This window comes from Dendropsophus ebraccatus, chromosome 6 (genome assembly GCF_027789765.1).
Source record: "Dendropsophus ebraccatus isolate aDenEbr1 chromosome 6, aDenEbr1.pat, whole genome shotgun sequence".
NCBI classification, from domain to species: domain Eukaryota; kingdom Metazoa; phylum Chordata; class Amphibia; order Anura; family Hylidae; genus Dendropsophus; species Dendropsophus ebraccatus.
This window is the reverse complement of record NC_091459.1, coordinates 96,463,002-96,480,172: the sequence shown is the minus strand read 5'-3', so window position 1 is coordinate 96,480,172 and position 17,171 is coordinate 96,463,002.

The following is a 17,171-nucleotide window of genomic DNA, read 5'->3' as shown; positions in this document are numbered from 1 at the left end:
AGGATCTGCAGCAGATTTGATGGCACAGATTTGAAGTTGCAGATTCAATGCAAATCTGTAGCTTCAAATCTGGGCCATCAAATCTGCTGCTGATCCTGTAGGTGTGAACGCATTCTTAAGAAACGGTGCATAGCCTTCCCCTACTCTTCTTCCTAAGCCTTAAATATATAAGGAAAGCTATATAAATGGCGCTGTACCCAATGATTGCATGTGAAAATGTATTTATTAGATTTATTAATGCATTTGCCACTTTATTATTTATGGTTAAGGTCTATGCTGCAGCTATTGGACACTATCACTAGTATCATAAATTAATTATATTCCAGTAAATAATAATACAGATATATAAAATAAATTAACATGACATAACAATAATAAAATAAATTACATGTTGCTATATAGTTTTTTTTTTCATGTAATTGATTTTGTTCAATGCTCAAAAGATGTAAAATCTGGTATTTACTGGTTCCTGAATAGTTTATTATAGTTCTTAATGGATTAAAAATGTCTAGCAGCAGGAAATATGCTTAAAAAAAAAGAAATAAATAACCTACACCTTTTAAATCCTTCCCTGTTCTAGAACTGCTGTAGAAGACACCCACAGAGAGAACATCTATATAGATCTTGCCCTGGTTGGTGTAGAGTTGCTCTTCCAAAGCATTTTAGCCACAAATGGCTTATAGTGAGCTATAGATTAAAAAGATGTGTTATACTCAAAATTTCTTCTAAAATAATTTTAAGTATCGACTTTTTAATTGGATTTTTTTTGTTCTTCATAAGTTTATTTATGACTACTCTAACATGTTCTAGATTTTTTTTTTCCATTGATTTCTGTGCGGTTTTACAATTAGTGTTATGACCTTTATATTGTACAACCTACATGAAATTACAAAAATCGCTCCCGATCCTTTTTATGGTTAGTATTGGATTAACGGTCGTTTTTTTTTTTTACATTAACAAATCTATTTATATTATATTGTTTAGAATATCTCACATTTTAGATTTAGATTTAGTATTTTGCTCCTTCTGCACATCCTGAGATGTTTATTAACCCCTTAAAGACAGAGCAATTTTGCTTTTTGAGTTTTCATTTTTTCCTCCTTGTGCTTAAAAGGCCATAGCAGTTACATTTTTTCACCTAGAGACCCACATAAGCCCTTATTTTTTGCGCCACTAATTGTACTTTGCAATGACAGGCTGAATTTTTTCATTAAGTACACTGCGAAACCAGAAAAAAAACGCATTTTGTTTATTTGGGGGGTATTTGTTTTTACGCCATTCGCCCTGGGGTAAAACTGACATGTTATATATGTTCCTCAAGTTGTTGCGATTAAAACAATATATAACATGTGTAACTTTTATTGTATCTGATGGCCTGTAAAAAATTCAAACCATTGTTAACAAGTATATGTTCCTTAAAATTGCGTCATTCCCAGGCTTATAACGCTTTTTATCCTTTAGTCTATGGGGCTGTGTGAGGTGTAATTTTTTGCGCCATGATGTGTTCTTTCTATCGGTACCTTGATTGCGCATATACGACTTTTTGATCGCTTTTTATTACAATCTTTCTGGATTTGATGCGACCAAAAATGCGCAATTTTGCACTTTGGGATTTTTTTGCGCTTACGCCGTTTACCATGCGAGATCAGGAATGTGATTAATTTATATTTCGGGCGATTACGCACGTGGCGAAAGCAAACATGTTTATTTATTTATTTTTTAATTTTTATTTATAACCTGGGAAAAGGGGGGTGATTCAAACTTTTATTAGGGGAGGGGGCTTTTTATTGACAACAACACTTTATTTTATTTTTTTTAACACATATACTAGAAGCCCCCCTGGGGGACTTTTAGTATATACACTCTGATCTCTCATTGAGATCTTTGCTGTATAGATATACAGCAAAGATCAATGAGATCGGCACTCGTTTGCTTTCGGCTGCTGCAGCCGAAAACAAACGGGTGGCGAGCCGGGGACGGCACCATCTTGGAGCGGTCCCCAGCCGACATCAGGTACAGAGATCGCTCCTCCGGGACAACTTAGGAGCGATCTCACCCACTAGACACCGGGGAAGTGCTGCAGCCGGTAATCGGAGGCAGCTGTCAACTTTGACAGCTGCCTCAGATTACCTGATTAGCAGGCACTGCGATCAGACCGTGCCTGCTAATAGCCGCGGTCCCGGGCTATATGTGGCACCCGGGATCGCGGCGGTTCAGAGCGGGGTCGCCGCGCGGCCCCGTTCTGAAGCCCCTTACCGGCAAAGGTTGTAAATATACGCCCTTTGTCGTTAAGGGGTTAAACACCTTCACAGCTCTTACAGTAAAGAACCTTTTTATTTTTTTTACTTACTTCACTAAAAGAGTAGTAGATGCTTGGAAAAAACTTCCAGCAGATGTGGTTGGTAAATCTACAATGACAAAATTTAAACATGCCTGGGATAAATATATATCTATCCAAAGATAATAAGTAGGGAAATACTAAAAAAGCAGACTAGATGGACCCAGTGGTCTTTTTCTGTCGACAATCTTCTATGTTTCTATGGATGGTGATGGGAGGATTGGGCAGCACCATTAAAATGTGCAAGGCAGTGTTGATTATGGAAATTTGTATGGAAATTTTTACTGAGTAATTTTAGTGGTACATTTACTTTAAAGAGTAACTGTCATGTTTTTTTTATTGCAGAAATCAGTAGTATAAGCAATTTTAAGAAACTCTGTAATAGGTTTCATCAGCCAAAATAGCCTCCTTCTGTACTCAAGAAGCAATCTCCCAGCCTCCCCCCCTGACTTCTTATCTGTGCATTATCAGGCAAACACGTCTTCATTACAGAGAAGCCAGTGAAGACGGGTTCTGCTCTCTCCATTGTAAGCCTATGAAGGGGGGAGGGGCTGAGGGAGATGAGGGAGCAGGAAGAGGTGACATGAAGGTCAGCTGTTTGTAGACTCTCTGGGCACCTAAGATGCTGGATTCAGGTTTCAGAAAGGTCAGTGCTTATCTATGAACTTACTGAGAGAAGATTGCAGGGTGTTGTGCAGTCCAGGACTGCTCCGTGCTCAGTCACTCCTAACAGCCCCTCCCCTCTCCATAGCCACATAATTGAGACAGAAATCCTGCTTCATTTGATGTGATGGGGGAGGCTGGGAGATTGCTTTTTCAGTACAGAAGGAAACTCTTTTAGTACATAAAACCTATTACAGAGTTTCTTAAAATCGCTTGTACTATTAATATTTAATGTTTAAAAAAAAAATGGCCCTGAAATGACAGTTACGCTTTAAGGCTATGTTCACACATCAAAAAAAAAAAAAGGTGTCCACTTTTTCTATTTAAAAAGACGTCTGTTATTGCCACAGTTTAATTGACTTCAACGCAATTCATTGAAGTAAATGGGATGACGGCTGTCCAGTGCACACAATAGATAAAATAGCGGCCGTTGTCTGCGCAGAAGTAAAAAAAAAAAAATTAAGTCAATTATTTTCAGACGTCTATTGCAAACAGCGGACTATATTTTTTGGTTGTTCACACACATTTTTCTTTTTTTACCATCCTTTTACCATTTTTCTATTAAATTCAATAGACTTTTCATTTAAATATACACCCAATATTTATTGGCTATTAGTCCACCTAAACTAGAATAATGTGCCAACAGCCGTTATTGCACCGCTGAAGGGCCAGACAGCATCATTTTAACCTCTTAACGACGCATGACGGGTATACCCGTCATGCGGCCGTTAAGAGTAAACAGAGAGGGCTCCCGGCGCGAGCCCTCTCTGCAGCGCGCGGTCCCCGGTTGCTAAGTGCAGCCAGGGACCGCGTGTATTAGCCGTCGCGGCCGATCGCCGCGTCCGGCTAATTAACTATTCAAATGCCGCTGTCAAAGCTGACAGCTACATTTGAAAGGCAGCTGTGCCCCCTCTCCCTGGTGTCCAGTGGGGGATCTCCCCCCCGCGATGCGATCGCGGAGGGGAGATCCGTTCTAATGAGCCGGCCGGGGCTCAGCGTCGGAATGACGCTGATCCCGGCTCGGCAATCTATTCAGATGGTCTGCAGCAGACCATTATAATAGAGCACCGATCTGATGGATCATTGCTCTATTATATACACAGGATTGATCTCAATAGGAGATCAGTTCTGTATATATAGACGTCCCCCAGGGGGCTTTATATTACTGTAAGGGAAAGTTAAAAAAAAGTGTTTTTATTAATAAAAAATCCCCTCCCCTAATAAAAGTCTGAATCACCCCCCTTTTCCCATTTTACAAATAAAAATAAATAAATAAACATGTTTTTTTATCACCACGTGCGTAATTGCCCAAACTATTAACTAATCACATTCTTGATCTCGAACGGTAAACGGTGTAAGCGCAAAAAAATCCCAAAGTGCAAAATTGCGCATTTTTGGTCGCATCAAATCCAGAAAAAATGTAATATAAAGCGATCAAAAAGTCGCATATGCGCAATCAAGGTACCGATAGAAAGAACACATCATGGCGCAAAAAATGACACCTGACACAGCCCCATAGACCAAAGGATAAAAGCGCTATAAGCATGGTAATAGAGCGATTTTAAGGAACATATATTTGTTAACAATGGTTTTAATTTTTTACAGGCCATCAGATACAATAAAAGTTATACATGTTACATATCGTTTTAATCGTAATGACTTGAGGAACATATATAACAACTAAATTTTTCCATAGGACACACGGCGTAAAAATGAAGCCCCCCCAAAGAAAAATAATTGTGTTTTTTTTTCAATTTCACTGCGCATATAATTTTTTTCTGGTTTTGCAGCATATTTTATGGAAAAATTCAGCCTGTCATTGCGAAGTACAATTAGTGACACAAAAAATAAGGGCTCATGTGGGTCTGTAGGTGTAAAATGCAAGTGCTATGGGCTTTTAAGCACATGGAGGAAAAAACGAAAACGCAAAAACGAAAGTTAGCACGGTCCTTAAAGGGTTAAATGGAAATGAAAAAACGTTATGTGAACATAGTCTATGGAGAACTGGCCTAAGAATATGTTGAGAAAATTAGGCTCTAAAGCTGATGGTATAGGTAACATTTAATATTTATTAAAACCGTTTTTACACATGTCGGCAAGTGTATGAACACAATCTAAAGGGGAAAAAAGTGTGCAAAATGTTCCTGACACATAACAGTATAATAAATTAAAGCTTAGTGGATAGCTACAGAGCCTTTTATTTCTTTAACGTGTATGAAGTAGTGAATAAGGCAGTTTTATACAATAGTACTCAATGAATAGCTTCTAAAAAAAAATCCTATACTTACAAATGAGTTCACTACCATGGGTTCACAGGTCATGTGTGCTGTAAGAGTTGCCTATTGATAAATAGACTTCTGTAATTGTGGTTTCAGGAACAATCAGTGCTAATTGTTAGTCAAGGTGCTCAGCTTTGTCATTGTATGGATTTTTTTTTTATAATATAGTTTCACGGTTCAATCTATTATTACCAACCTAATTTACGTTTATTTATGTTAGCTCTCCTGACAAGTCTGTTTTATTAAATATATGAATTCTTCATGTAATAAAAATTCTCAAGCTCTATATTGTGCTTTTCCTTCTAATTTTCTGCCTCTCCCTCATACTCCAGGAGTATATAAATAAATTTACAACTATAATGATTTCATTTGCCTACAGGGATTATATCTGTTTGGACTGTGTGAGGCTAAGTTCAAACACCATTTTTTGGGGGCCTTTGGACAGCCATAATTTTGGACAGTTGTCATTTTAAGGCTAAATAACTTATTTTGCCTTGACGTGCGTGATAACGGACGTTACTCAGCCTCAAAATGACGACTGCTCAAAAAGACGGGCGTCAAACCGGCAAAAGAAGACTGTGTGTGAATCTAGACTTAGGGTTTCTAGCCCTAGGTAGTTTTCTGAAAAATGGCAATAAAACACCAATATTAGAGCATGGCTTCTTTTGTTTTGTTTTGGGGTTTTTTTTGCAGATAGGTGCTAGTTGAATGTCAATGTGGAAATATGAAATGTAATACAAACCTAACGTTTCAGGGAAGTTTACCGTTTTTCAGTGCATTTTTCAAAGAAATTGCAGCAGGGACTGCATTCACCTTTTTTTCCCCACAGAACCACTGGCATCCGCCTATAAACTTCTAATAGTGCCACGTCATAAAGGGGTGGAGGTTTCCTCCCACTGGGGGCATGCCGGCCCACCTCCAGTGCTTCACTCTGGCCGGTGCCTGTGAATAGAACGGCGCCGTACATGGGAATCGGGCTGAGGTTATAAAAAAGGACCAAGCGCCGGCTTCCCTGCGCCAGTGCTGTTCTATGCATGGGCAAAACTAAGCCCTTTTTAAAGAGGTGTTCCAGAGGGAAAATTTCCATGGCGATTTGCTTGTGCTCTAACCAGTTCCTATTATGGACAGAGGTGGCAGCAGAGAGCACTGCTCCAGAATAGAAGGAATACACCACTTCCTATAGGACATACAGCAGATAGGATTCAAGTAATTTACAAATCTGTATAACTTTTTAAAACCAGTTCTTTCTTTTTTTTCAAGAGTACCCCTTTATTTTATTTATATTTCCTTATATTATTTATTTTTTTTTTATTCAAGGCTGAACAGGCAGAGCAGTACTGCAAAGATTAAAGGGCTAGTCTGGGGGAAAAAGATTTTTTTAATATAATTTCTCTCCTAATGTCAGTTTGGTAAGAGTAAATGGCTGCTCTGTGCTCTTCCCTGTTATGAAACAGTGCTGGTTCTGATCCATGCTATTCTCAAACCAATCTGTATAGGTCCTCGTGGCAAGCACTGCATCAATTGGTTTGTTACTTTGAGCGCAGTGGGAATCAGAACTAGTACAGGGAAGCAGGGCAGCGGTTTACCATCAACATGCTGATGTCAGGAGGGGGGAAAACTTCAATAGCGAAAGCAGCTATTGTATGCTTAGCTCAGAGACACTAATCCACTACAGTATGATAAATGTAAAATAATGTTTGACGTTCTTTTCATACTAAATATTACAATGTAATTGTAACCTAATATATATATATATATATATATATATATATATATATATTTATTTTTTTTACAAATAATTGTTTGGTTTCACAGTAGACCGATACTGGTGATTGACCAGTTACAGGACACTGCTTTATAATGTACAATACTTAAGAGTTTAAAATCTTTTGCAAATATATCTACTATAACAATCAGTCAATTACATAAACCTAATGCAGTTATACATTTATCACTACATGCTGTTTTACGTTCTTAAAGATTTGCCAGTTTCTCATAAAATCCCCAGAACTGACCAGGGTTGTAAATGAACATATAAAATGTCAGTACTGTATTACACTAAATTTAGCCACAGAACATTAATTATTTTCATTTTTCACAGATAGATGGATTCAATTTACATAAATCAGACGGTAAATGCATCTGGTTAAGCTGTAACAATGGAAAATCTAATTAAATGAGATTTACCAAGTTTTCAGATAATGTTGTTAGCTACTTTACACTGCTCAACAAAACACACATTTAAAAAAATGGCACAGATATACCAGTGTCAGCAGTGCTGCTATTCATACCTTTGTTGTAACTGTCCAAGGCTGCAATCACCTAAAAAAATAGTAATTACCATTCTGAAGTGTCATAGAGGCAAAGCAGTGCAATTCAGTGCCATGGCCACTCCTCTTTGTCACTTTGAAATGGCTATGAAAAGCATTTTTTAGGCATTTTTGCAGCTTTTGACAACAGTTGTGGTGATTTTTCTAACTGCTTGTATAACCATGTAAGCAGTTTGGAACATTTTCTTTTAGCTGACAGTTTTCCTTTAAGTCACTGTATAGTATATAGACCATATGAATGAGGCTCTATAGGGTATTGGGCCAATTGTAATCACACTTTGGGGGACATTTACAAAGGGTCCAGCAGGGGCAAATGCCAGGGAGAAGGCAGATTCACCCCTTTTCCCTGGCGTACGTCTACCTTTTTTCCGCTAGCTTGGGGGTGGAGCTTCTTAAGGCCTCCTTCTGCGCCTTATTGATCTCGATTTATGCCTAATTAAATCATGATCCAAATCTACCAAACCAAATTTGGTACGCCGGTCACAGGTTCGGGCGCCCGGCCAGGCGGATTCACTAAGAAGCTTGTGTCTCTTAGTGAATTCGATCTGAGGAAAGGGTACGAGTACGCCAGTCTTCATAAATCCCCCCCTTTGTGTCTATGGCTATGTTCCTACTCTGGGAACATATCAGGGAAGTCAGCCATCTCATAACATAGATGGCAGCTAATCATAATCATTATTATTAGCCATCTATAATTTGGAATATAGCCTGTACACATATTTCTTTCTATATTGCTTTATCTATATGTTTGCATTTCTTTCTCTGAACAATATATGGAAATTATTTCTATTACTATTAGCATAAAATACCTGAATTAATTTGTTTCTTTAATAAAAGTAAAAGCTATATGTAATGCTTCTCTTTATTAATGATTGTATATATGTAATCCCTTTAAGTAAAGCTTGTATTTAGTTTGCTTTAAGTAAATATTTAATGAATTTCCAATCTAGAAATGTCCTGATGGCCTTGAGATTCAAGCATTAAAAATGTAAAACGTCTACAGTTTAAACCACTGAAATGTGTTGCCTTTAGTTAGAGGAATAAAATAATAATAATGAGCATACAACATTTCTTACAAGTGTAAATTATAAGATGCATTAAGATAGACCCTTTATATACATCCACTTAGCACTCCTTCTGTTAGATAACGTGAAGAGCTGCTAACAAATAGAATTTGAACGGTTGTCATGCAATATTATAATTTCTCTGTTGAAACAACAAACTGCAGCCACATAGGCAATATAAGTTTGAAGATGGACTTTCAAATTGATTGTAATTTGCAAAATACGGACCTGTAATTCTGGCAAGTTATATCATTTTGACCATTCCTCTTTTTATACAAGTAACTTCCCGCTTATATAGAACTGCAAAATATCCAGATTCATTACAAAAGCAGTTTTGCCGATTGTGAACTAAAAATTGCGCACATAATATGCAGCCTGCAAAACAAGGAACATGTGAATGTAACCTTAGGCAGCGTGCAGTATTGGCTTCTCTCCTAAGTATACATTGGCATACCATCAAAAAAGGTATGCCAATGTATATGTGCGCCTCACTCACTTTAATTGCCCAAACATAGCTGATGACTTATAGGTAGGAAACTTATCAAAGCTTCATGTTTATTTTGTTGGATTTATGTAGTGTGGTCTGCTAAGCTACAGAGAGTAGCTAAAAAAACATGTGGGCAAGGAAAGCTGCCCAAATGTAGTCACTGATTGACTCGTTTCTAACCAAGTGAACACAGCCTACTGGTATATGGTATATGACCGAATTCTTTTTTTTTTTTTATACTCCATTGTGTGAACCAAGCCTAAAAGGAAGCGCCTTGATAAAACATCACATTTAAATTATAAGGACTGGTCTTTTTATATAGCTAACAAAAATTACTTAATTGTAGTTTTTTGCATTTAGCCGTTCTTACTACATAGAACTTCGACCAAGAGATTACAACCAAAGGTATGACACGTCTGTATTTAAGATGATTGATGAGAGAAAATGTTGTCAGATGTATTTTCAGTTGTGGATATTGCAGGAACTTAGTGCAATATGATAAAGTGTATACTTTCTTTTTTTGATGTCTTCGAAAACGGGGTATCTTTGAAAAATTCTATTTTCCAACTTTTATATTTTATGTCCAAAACTTTCATATCCAACTTAACACTAACCCCACCAAAGAACTTTCTAAGTTCAGCTCCTTAGATTATATACCAGTGCCATTCTGAAGGAAAGATGTTACAAGTGATATCTGAATTGTTAGGTTTTCATTGGCGGTCAGCTTTATCACATAATAAATAAGTGTTATAGTCCAAGTCATTGTGCATGTTCTGTTTCTTACAATTTTGTACAGAAAAACAAAACAAAAAACAAGACAATAAAACAGAAGTGAATGCTTCCTACAGCGTGCATTCCTCTTTAGCAGTAATTCAAAGTAAAATGCACCTTTGTGCACAAAATTCTATCTTCTGACATGTCATAAGGAAATAAAGGTTCTACAGAGGTCTATGGCCCCAAAGCTTCAATCTGCCTCTCATTTTCACTTAGAAGAGACACTGTTCTGCTAGATTATTCTAGACACGATCCTATAAACATTTTAAAGCACATATTGTTCATTTCAAATAAGTTTGTTTGGGGTATATGATTGCTAAACATTGAAGGGTATTGTCTGGGCACAATAGAAGAAAATGCTGGGTAGCAGCTGGGTGCTGCAAAAATAATACACAAGTGCCACTCATCTGTCTCAGTCCAGCGCACCCGCTGCTCCCCAGGTTCCTGTAATGTCACAGCCCCACTGGAACTACCCGTCAACATGGAGGCCAGGCGGGGGCAGCAGTAGCCAACATGGAGGCCAGGCAGGAGCAACAGTAGTCAACATGGAGGGCAGGCTGGATCAGCAGTAGCCAACATGGAGGCCAGTCAGGATCAGCAATAGCCAACATGGAGGCCAAGCAGGAGCAGCAGTAGCCATCATGGAGGACAGGCAGGAGCAACAGTAGCCAACATGGAGGCCAGGCAGGGGCAGCAGTAGCCAACATGGAGGCCAGGCAGGATCAGCAGTAGCCAACATGGAGGCCAGGCAGGAGCAGCAGTAGTCAACATGAATGCCAGTTAAGTCCCAGCAGTAGTTAACATGGAGGCAAGGGCAGGCACAGCAATAGTCAACCTGGACCAGGTATTTTTGTCTCTCAGGATAAGACGGATGTGATATACACACTATCAATCAGAAGGGTCCAAGTATAGAAATTGTGTATATTTATATAGCACTTTTTTAAGATATAATGCTTACACCTGCACCAGGTATTTTAGTCTCTCAGGATAAGACGGATGTGATATACACATTATCAGAAGTAAAGGACTTGTATATCTGTACTGCACGTTTTGGTTCCGTGCACCCTTTGCTTCCTCTCTCTCTCTCTCTACACACTGCGTGGTGCGGTCATGTGACCGCTCCTTTTAAAGCAATACCGACGTCACACATTGGGTGGGCTAGTGCAAGATCCCTGCTGATTGGATGTGTTCCGGTATCATGGGAAAGCGCTTTTCCCGCCCTGAACACTTCATGCTTTCTAGAATGGCGGCTGCTATTTTAGAAAGCAAGAAAAAAAAATCGGAGCAGATTTTTAAAAATCCGAACCGGATCCCATACCGGCCGAACCGGTTTGCTCATCTCTAGTCACCAGCCAAGCAGTCACTATAAATTATAAGTGTGCAGCTGTCATTTCTCCATGCTCCACAAGTAAGGGGCCATATTAAATGGGTCGAGACGCCTAATACATGGCAGGCATTGCTAGCAATGTCCATACAGCCCTTTGCTTTAAAAAGGGGTACTACAGCATTGGTAAAAAAGAAAATAATTAAGATGTTCTGCTTACTTCTCCACACTACCCCGTATCCTTCTGCCGTTTATCTCTATCCCTTGCTGACTGCAGCCGTTGCTGCAGATGGACCCGTCTCTGCAGTGATAGCCCGCTCAGCCAATCAATAGGTGAGACAGGAGAGCATCACGGCCATTGATTGGCTGAGCGGGCTGTCACTGAAGAGATGGATATTCGTTTTATTTAATAGGACCTTAACTGTCTTCTGTCTAACTACAAGATGGTCCTGATTGCTTTTGGCACCTCTTTAGAATTATTTAATAAATGGCCTTACAGTACAGATGGGACATATTCATTGGTTGAACATTTCCATTAGTTTAAGAAAGCAGCACTCACTTGTCAGTTGGACCTGGATGTGGGTTGTGTGGGCCCTTTTCACCAGAGAAAAGCCAGAAGCCAAAGTCAAAAGAGGCTTATTAGAGCACAAGGAGTTAAACACACGAAGACCATGAAAAAACACGAAGACCACTCAAACCCTGGACACCACTAATTTTCCAACATTTTTCTCTTACAGAAAATTGTATTTTATTCACATTCATATGATTGCATTGCCTGTATTACAATGTTTTTTTCTGCTCAACTTTAATGTTTTAAGGCAGAGAGGACTTGAATGCTTTCATAGTGTCTTAAAGAAAATAATGTGTTCAGTTGTGTAATAACAACAACTCCGCCGTGCCGTATGCTACGCACATTTCATGCATAATTAACTCTGAGGAAAACATGCAAGTGAAGGAAAACAATCCCTATGACAAATCAATAGAAAGTGATAAGAACAACTTTCTTGGAGTGTAGACAGGCCATTTTGTCTTTTATTTAGATGTATATTATGAGGAGCACAGACCAACTTGTCCATTATTTCATGTTATTTTTCCAAACACATCAATATAGGATTGCTTTCTAAAACCACGGACGCTATATCTGGTGTCTGCACAGTACTCTGGCTTCCTCCCACATTCCAAACTATACGGATAGGGGAATTTAGATTATGAGCCCTAATATAGCTACTAAGTGATGACAAGCTATATACAGCACTGCAGAAATAATTGGTGCAAAAAAAAAAAAAAAAAAGGATAATAATAATAATAATAATAATAATAATAGATGGGCACTCCTAAAAATACATATATGCCCTAAAAACTTTCTTAAATGGACTGTGCATTTCCTGTCCCCTAATGGTAATATACTGTAACTCCATATCCCCACTGTTTCTGGAAATTGCGTTCTGCTTATATATTTTGCTATCCTGAATATAATAGAATTTCCAGCACATTACTACTTTTCTTTATAGCGCTTTTGCCTCCTCTCTTTTTTTAAATTTTTTAAGTCTTTTTGCTATAGTTTGTTTAGACATATTGGTAACTTTCCGAAGGGATATTATTTTATTAAATTGATATTTTTACTTTTCATTGTATTTTATAGAACTGGGAGAATTATATTTTATGAACAAGCAGAAATTGGATTGCATGGTGTCAACAGCTTGAAAAAGTGTGAACAGTTCTATAAACACTGGTCAGATGGATGTCTGTGATTAGCATTTAGCAATGATCCAAGTAAATACATTTCCATTTAGTTCTCATTGTTTCTTGAATCCATTTACTTGTTTATGCTGTGTCAGTTATTTACAAGCGCCTAAACAGTAACTCAGCCTACATTTGTTTAGAACATGGCACCAGAGCTTCACCACACAATGAGCCAGGGAGTGCATTATTTCAATTAGGCAGTGTATATAAATGAGCATGCAGACCAGTAACTTAGAAATCGGCTACAATTGAATTATATATTGTCATATAAATCACATGTAAATAAGCTCCAAGTGTTTGATCTCATTTGTTTTTGCTTTTTGACTAGTTTGGGTTAAATTCACAATGGGAGTTGAAGCATGATGAAATAGTCAATAATTATAAAATGGCTAATGAAAAATTGTACAATGGCAAATCACTACCTGAAATATATAATTTTATTCCTATCGTATTTGCTGTCAAGGGTTTAGATGAAGCAGAAAAGGGAAATAAAATAAAATTGTAAGATGATGGCACGAAGATTCACACATCCTATTCAATCATACATTGATGGTCTATCCTAAGCACTGGACTGTATAGAATGACCTATTTAACTCTTTGAGGACCAGGCCCAAAATGACCCAGTGGACCGCACAAATTTGTATCCTTGCGCTTTCGTTTTTCCCTCCTCCCCTTCTAAGAGCTCTAGCACTTTCAGTTTTCTATCTACAAGGCCATGTAATGGCTTGTTTGTTACAGGAATAGTTGTACTTTGTAATGGCGTCTTTTATTTTACCATAACATGTATGACGGAACCCCAAATATATTATTTATGAAGATATAAATAGGTGAAATCATAAGAAAGAATGCAATATGGTAACGTTTGGGGGGTTCCTGTGCCTACGTAATGCTCTATATGGTAAAAGCGACATGATACTATTACTCTATAGGTCAGTCCGAACACAACCATATGCACGTTTACACAGATTCTCTAATGTTATATATATTTTTTTTATGAAATCCTTTTTTTTTGGCAATTAATTATTAATAAAATAGGCCTATTGTGACGCTTATAATTTTTTCGTTTTATTTATGACGTTTTATTTTTTCACCTATGGGGCTGTGTGTGGTGTCATTTTTTCCGCCATGATCTCTAGTTTTTATTAATACCATATTTGTGAAGATCGGACGTTTTGATCACTTTTTAAAAATGTTTTATATATATAATGTAACATAAAATCGGTTAAATGTTTGTCTTTAAGGCTATGTTCACACAACAATAAAATACAACTTTTGACTGTGTTCACACTACGTATATTTCAGTCAGTATTGTGGGGCTAGATTCACACTACGTATATTTCAGTCAGTATTGTGGTCTTCATATTGAAAACAAAACCAGGAGTGGATTAAAAACACAGAAAGGCTCTGTTCACACAATGTTGAAATTGAGTGGATGGCCGCCATTTAATGGCAAATATTTGCTGTTATTTTAAAACAATATTAAATATATATAAATATATATAAATATATTGAAATAATGGCCGTTATTTACTGTTATATGGCGGCCATCCACTCAATTTCAACATTGTGTGAACAGATCCTTTCTGTGTTTTTAATCCACTCCTGGTTTTGGTTGCAATACTGACTGAAATATACGTAGTGTGAACCCAGCCGTAAACTGCATTTTGGAGGAGCCGTCATGTTAATTTAATTAATTAATATATTTAATATATTTTATTAAAGTTTACATGTTGGTTTGTAAAACATGTCATAGAGGCTCGGTGTCAGTGAAAGAGTGCGGCTCCTGCAATGCACTTAGTATTTCACTGCATTGAGCGCTTTAACCAGCAGCCGGCAGTGTTATAGTCTCCCTGAGATCAGCGATCTTTTTCTCTTACGATTCATCACATGACACAGAGCCAGGAGAGGATTGCACTTTGCATTCTCAGGGTCAGTGCAGGTCTGAACACAGACCTGGACTGATCAAAACTTTTGACATGTCTTTAGGTCAAAAATTATTTTAAAAACAAGGGTGACACTTCAATTACAGCTGTAAATAATGATCATGCTCTCTATTTCCCACCCTAATTATTAAAATACGGTCATATTCTGGCCTCAAAATGACAACTGTCCAACAATATGGCTGAAAAGAAAATATTTGTCTAACATACTCACATAGATATAGAATCACATCCGTATTATTTAATCTAACAATGTGCTACATTAATTTCTACTTTAAAAAGCCAGTCATTGCACACATTGTACTTTTTTTTTAGTGTGTGCACAGACTGACATTTTTTCCCCACAAACTTTAAAGGGATATACCTCCCAAAGTAAACTTTTCATAGAGTATGTTGCTGCTCATGAGAGAACATAAAAAACAGCCTATTCTTACCTTTCTGTTCTCCATCAGTGTCCTCCAACATCATCTTCGGGTCCCCAGCAGAGAGATTCTCTCTCCACTTTGGTGTTACATTCATCTGGGGTGACAGCCCCCTCAGCCAATCACTGGCTATACCACTTGGTCAGTGATGAGCTGACAAGACTGCCACCACTAGACAATATTGTCTCTGAAGTGGAGGCGGGATCGCTCTGCTGGGGACCCAAAGATGATGTTGGGGGAATGTGGAAAGGTAAGTATGGGTTGTTTATTATGTTCTCCGCAAGAGCTGAAACATATGAGAAGTTTACTTTGGGCAGAATACCTCTTTAATGTAGCACATTATTTGATTCAAAATACGGCCGTGTTTTATAACACATTTACTGTCGTATTTTGTTTTTATTTTACTGTGTGTTGACTTAAAAAAGATGTGGTTTCCAAATTGCATAATATAAAGTGCTGAAAAAAAAGTGCAGAGATTCTTTATTTATGAGTACCATTATATTTTAGACCTGATACTTGCACATGTATACTTACCATACTAATGTTGGTTGTTCATTTAGTTAGCAATGGCATTAGCCTTGAATCGGAAATCAATTTGTATTTCAGAAAATATATTACATCGTAGTGTATTTTTGTCAAGGCTAAAGGCAATATGTTCATAATTATATGCAGAGTGATAAATTGAAAGAGACATGAGTGGGTGAAATGTAGTTATGGGAATTAAATGACAGCTGAAAAAAGTAACATTACTGCCGAAAACTTAAATTCAATATTGGTTTCACGTTTCATTGGTTTAGAATTAAATAAATTTTCAGACTTTTTTTTTTAAACAACAGTTTATTACAGTAAATTTTTACCTTGAGCATCAACAGCCAGAGCATTGAGTGTGTGTGGGAGAGGGGTTGAGGCTTACAACATCACTGCAGGAACCCTGTGGGAGCAGTATGGTTTTTTTTCTTATGTGACTCTAGCCAAATATAAAAAAATTCTATTAGTAATATCCCCTTTAAGCATTCGAGTTTTGCGTATCATTTGCAGTTTACCCGATCATTTTGTAAACCAATATAAAAGTAGTAGTATAATTACTACTTATAAAAGTAGTAATATAATATTAAGTGTTTTCTTAATTTATATCTAAATTCAGCAGATGCTGAAATGTATAAAGGAGGGCTACCAGCTTTTCACAATGTGGTTACACTCTGCCATGAGATATACAGTATACGGCATGTATGTCTATGGCTTTGTTGACGCAACGTTTTTTCAGCTCTGTTTAAAATGACGTCCGTCATTTTGAGTCTACAATAACGGACATTATTTAGCAGCCTGGCCTCCCCTTAGTGCAATGACTGGTGTTTGCCCATTATTTTAGTTTGGAATTACTAATTGGACTTAGGGTGTGGCTTAGTTGAAAAGTCTATTGTATTTAATTGTAAAAAAGGGGAAAGAACAGTGACAAAAGAAAAACTGTGTGGGAACAATTAAAAACGTCCGCTGTTTGCAAAAGACATTCGAAAATTATGATCATGTTCATTATTTTGACGTCTGCGGTAAAAACGTCCGTTATTCAATGCATTGTGTGCATTTGACGTCAGTCTTCCCTTTGACTTCAATGCATTGCCATAGCAGTAGGTTAAATCTCGTCAAAAAAAAAACAAACCCGCATAGGGTCCCCCCTATTTTTATAACCAGCCGGGTTAAAAACCAAACGACAGCAGCCTGGTAACACCAGGGTGGGAAGAGCCATTGGTTTAGGCCCACCCCAGCCTAAATCTTACCAGCCTGCTGCCGCCCGGTCCGGGAGCGCCAA